At 40.7% G+C, this 5,262-nt stretch overlaps 1 non-coding gene across 1 annotated transcript; it reads right to left on the reverse strand.

Moving 5' to 3' along the window:
* Positions 1 to 255: 255 nt before the first annotated feature.
* Positions 256 to 330, reverse strand: Trnap-cgg (transfer RNA proline (anticodon CGG)). Its single transcript has one exon. It is a non-coding gene; the product is annotated as a tRNA-Pro (tRNA).
* Between the last annotated feature and the right edge of the window lie 4,932 nt (positions 331 to 5,262).

Genomic DNA, 5,262 nt, shown 5'->3' on the forward strand with positions numbered 1-5,262 from the left:
AATGTCATTTTTCCTATCAGGAGCATTGAAACCGGTCAAGGAAGATTTCTCTGGTGGCAAATTAATTAAACCAACAAACACTTCTCCATTTTTTTTATGACCAAGAGACAACACATTAACACAATCCAATTTCAATTACAGTAGATTTTCAAAACTGCCTCCATTGGAACGTAAACAAAAGTTACACCAGAATGAGATTTTCATTCTGCAGCGGAGTGTGCCCTTATATGAAACTTCCTGGCAGATTAAAACTGTGTGCCCGACCGAGACTCGAACTCGGGACCTTTGCCTTCCGCGGGCAAGTGCTCTACCAACTGAGCTACCGAAGCACGACTCACGCCCGGTACCCACAGCTTTACTTCTGCCAGTACCTCGTCTCCTACCTTCCAAACTTTACAGAAGCTCTCCTGCGAACCTTGCAGAACTAGCACTCCTGAAAGAAAGGATATTGCGGAGACATGGCTTAGCCACAGCCTGGGGGATGTTTCCAGAATGAGATTTTCACTCTGCAGCGGAGTGTGCGCTGATATGAAACTTCCTGGCAGATTAAAACTGTGTGCCCGACCGAGACTCGAGCTCGGGACCTTTGGTAGAGCACTTGCCCGCGAAAGGGAAAGGTCCCGAGCTCGAGTCTCGGTCGGGCACACAGTTTTAATCTGCCAGGAAGTTTCAAAGGTTACACCGTCGGATCACGTTCTGTCTGACAGGGGCAGAAACCCCAGGAGTATCCTGAATTGTTTCTGCTGCTGCTACTATCCGGGCAGCCAGATCCTTTTCTGATGCAATAGGATTTGCATAAACAAGGTTTCGCATCTCTCCCCACACAAAAAAGTCCAGAGGGGACATATCTGGGGATCGAGCAGGCCATGGTACAGGAGCACCTCTGCCAATCAACTTTTCTGGGAATCGTCGTTCCAGGTATCGACGCACACGACGACTGAAATGTGCTGGCGCCACGTCATGTTGGAACAACATGCCTTGTCTTGTAGGGAGCAGGGCATCTTCCAGCAACTCTGGCAATGCTCTGGCGAGAAAATTGTAATAGTGCCTGCCATTTAATGGCCTAGCTAGAAGATACGGTCCAATTAAAACGTCCCCAACAGCACCGACCCACACATTAACGAAGAACCGCACTTGATGAGCGCTAGTAACTGTGGCATGTGGGTTATCCTCACTCCAAACATGCGAATTGTGCATGTTGAAGACTCCATCACTCAGTACGTTCCTTCATCGGTAAACAACACAGAGGATGCATTTCACACTGGTCCAGGTACCACTACGAAAACTGTGCTCTGGGTGGATAATCAACTGGTTCCAGGTTGTGGACACGCTGTAAGTGAAATGGGCGTAACAACTGCTCTTGAAGGACTGTTCTTGCATTCGTCTGATCCTTCCCCATGTTACGTGCAATCGCACGAGTGTTGATTGAAGGATCCTGCTCCACAAGCTGCAAGACAGCTTCCTCAAATTGCAGCTTTCTTACAGTGCGACGGCGTCCCTGTCCAGGTAATTTTCTAAATGACCCGGTCTCACGCAGACGTTGGCACACAGCAGCAAAGGTCGTATGATGCGGGGCAGGGCGATTAGGATATTGTTGTTGATAAACTCGCCGTGCAGCTCATCCGTTGTGGTACGCTACGTAGTACGCAGTAACCATATCAGCGTACTCACATACCATATCAGTGTACTCACTCCAGTAGTAAACAGAGACAATGCACTACTACACTGGTGGACAGCAGTTACCTACAAATGAAGAGCGTAATGTGCCCTCTAAGAACTGAAGATCGTAATACGGCCTCTAACAACTGAAGAGCATAATACGGCCTCCACCGGTTTAAATAATCCTCATGAGAAAAAATGGCAACCTCCCAGAGTTTGTCGGTTTAAATACTCTGCAAGTCACATTAACATATGTAGCGTTTATTATTTTAGGTACCACTGTTATTTTTCTCCCTTTCTGCTATATTCGTAAATGGTGAGCGGAAACAACACCTTGAATAAGCCTATGTTGGAAACGGAATTTCTCTTATTTCCCCGTCATGAGCACTTAACAATACTTACCCCATATGAGAGTATTTAATACGTTGCTTCACTGTCTTGGAATGGACGCTTCCGAAATTTTAAGTCGAATTGTCCATAATGACAATGTCTCTTCTACAGTGTCTGCCACCCAAGTTTGATGAGCAATACCGAAACGCTTTCACTTTCACGAAAAAAACCTGTCACTTCCACAATGAAACGTATAGGAACCAGAAGAAGAGGACGAAAAGTAGTACAGAATCGATCTAGTAGATTTTATAAAAACGGTACCTGTTGCACTAAATAAGAATAAGTGTCACAAGTATATTTTAGATCTATCAAAAGCCTTTGCTAATGTTGACCAGAAAATTTTAGCTAGAATAGTTAGCAGTGAGAGAAACTGCCAATTCCCATTTCTTATCAGATCTAAAAAGCAGGGTACAATAGGTAGATGTAGCACAGGCTTCAGATAAAACAAAATTTCTAGTGGAACGTTTGTCAGATCCAAAATATATTAACACACGAGTCCTTCAGGGGAGCATCTTAAGACCAATATAAGTTTCGAAGTGCATGTACAAATTTCCAAAAAATGTGAAACACGGGGGAAAAAATTATTTTTGTAGATGACAGTAGTGTTGCAAGAAGAGATGAAACAACTGAACTCCTAGCAGAAAAGCAAATGAAACCTTAAAGAATGTTTATAAAGGGTCATCACGCATTAAAACTACACACAACTTTTTTAAGAATTAATACTGACTGTGCCTCGAAGTGGAACGAATACACAAATACAGTAGAAAAAGATCATCATCAATGTGTAACAGACAATGACTTATATTTATACACTTTTCCAGTATGCATTCAATCTTTAGCTAAGGAATGTTTTTGGGGGCACCATACATAAAACATGGACACAGATTTCTAACTACAAAATAGGGCCATTAGATCAATAATTAAAGTTAGTAGCCGAGCTCTCTTTAAAGATCTGTTTCAACATTTCGGGATTCTAATTCCACCATGTGAGTAGGCCACAATTGCCATTCTAAAGAACGACAGCAGTTATCTCACAAAGAGGCTCATGACCATGGAACAGGAGTAAGACTGAACTTACTTTTACCAAGAGTAAACAAACAAAAGCACAAGACAACACTTTCTGAAAGAGAATTAAATTATACAATAAACTGCCTGAGAAGGTTAAAGAGACGATTAAACTCAAAATATTTAAGAAGTAAGTTAAAGCTTGCCTCTTAAATATATCATACTACAAAGGCAAGGATTCTTTAGATGAGGCAGAGTAGGGAATGATAAAAAATCAACATTATTTAATAACAAGCAACTGTCATTCTGTAGTAATGCGCCATAGTTTAAAGAGTCTTATTGTATAGTCGTACGCTCAGGATCTGAAATGGATAATTCTGACTTCTTTCCGTTATTTGGAGTTCAACATTTCATTAATTGTGGCGACATGCTGACTCAACTTTTCCAAACGTGCCAAGGTGCAACATGAAGAATGTAATAGAATTCCGGAAATATCATCAACGTCCTGATGCCAGCCAAAGTAAGTGTTTATGGGTTTGAGTGCAGTTGCACCGCATAGGGTAGCGTGTGTTTGCGTTTAGGGAAACAAATTAATACCATAAAAATATTTTTTAGAGTAAATGGAAACTGGTTCACTAATATGTGTAATAAACACTATACACAACATAATTAACAGCAGAACATGTTAATCTATACCTACATGAAATTATATTACAGTATCGATGAATTAGCTTCCTTTTAAATGTTGTTTCCTTTTTCGTTAAAGATTATATGTCTGATATCATTTTGTAAATAATCTGTTGATGAATAAACAGCGAATGCCACATATCAGTACTGTACTACAACTACCTGTAGTGTAAATAAGAAAACATTCTTGTAATTACTAACTGACACCTTGAATTTTCCACATATGAGTAAAGCTTTTATCTAATTTTCGTTGCTGTGCATTTTATTCAAACATAAGATCTGTAAAAGGTTGGCTAAATGACCAGTGTACGAATTCCTTGTGTTTCCATTTGTTTACTGTCGACTCCAGCAAGTGGAATTGTGACGCTACTCCAGGTACATGTCCAAGTCAGTTTTGTGTTTCGTTTTTAATAATGCCATATTTACGTGAATGGAACGCTGTGATTCGTGTTTAACAGTTCCTGAAGATAATAAGTGGACAGCCGAGTAAAAAATTAAATTATTATTTGAAGAACATGTACTGCTGTACATATCTTCGTGACGAACAATGTTACAAGACAGACAGATATTTTGGTGAATATCCACCTGGAAATTAAACGACATCTGCTTGATGTATTTTTTTATTTCTCCACTGGAAAAATGTCATTTGGGGTGGTCAAGATAAGTGGAACAGCCTGTAAAACAATGATAGGAGTGGCGAGCCGCATTCCGTTATCAGGTGCTGTGTCACCAACAAATTCGCGTTCACCACTGGTGATGCAAGTTCGCTGAATTCCCCGGAGGCGGCTTTGAGGGCTACTGGATTGTGTTTCGTTTTTAATAATGCCATATTTACGTGAATGGAACGCTGTGATGCGTGTTTAACAGTTCCTGAAGATAATAAGTGGACAGCCGAGTAAAAAATTATATTATTATTTGAAGAGCATGTACTGCTCTACATATCTTCGTGACGAACAATGTTACAAGACAGACAGACATTTTGGTGAAAATCCACCTGGAAATTAAACGACATCTGCTTGATGTATTTTTTATTTCTCCACTGGAAAAATGTCATTTGGGGTGTCCAAGATAAGTGGAACAGCCTGTAAAAACAATGATAGGAGTAGCGTGCTGCATTCCGTTATCAGGCGCTGTGTCACCAACAAATTCGCTTTCACCACTGGTGATGCAAGTTCGCTGAATTCCCCGGAGGCGGCGTTGAGGGCTACTGGATTGTGTTTCGTTTTTAATAATGGCATATTTACGTGAATGGAACGCTGTGATTCGTTTTTAACAGCTCCTGAAGAGAGTAAGTGGACAACCGAGTGAAAAATTATATTATTATTTGAAGAACATGTACTGCTGCACATATCTTCGTGACGAACAATGTTACAAGGAAGACAGACATTTTGGTGAATATCCACCTTGAAATTAAATGAAATCTGTTGATGTATTTTTTATTTCTCCACTGGAAAAATGTCATTTGGGGTGGTGAAGATAAGTGGAACAGCCTGTAAAACAATGATAGGAGGGGGGCGCTGC

The sequence above is a fragment of the Schistocerca gregaria genome, chromosome X (assembly GCF_023897955.1).
Source record: "Schistocerca gregaria isolate iqSchGreg1 chromosome X, iqSchGreg1.2, whole genome shotgun sequence".
Taxonomy (NCBI): Eukaryota; Metazoa; Arthropoda; class Insecta; order Orthoptera; family Acrididae; genus Schistocerca; species Schistocerca gregaria.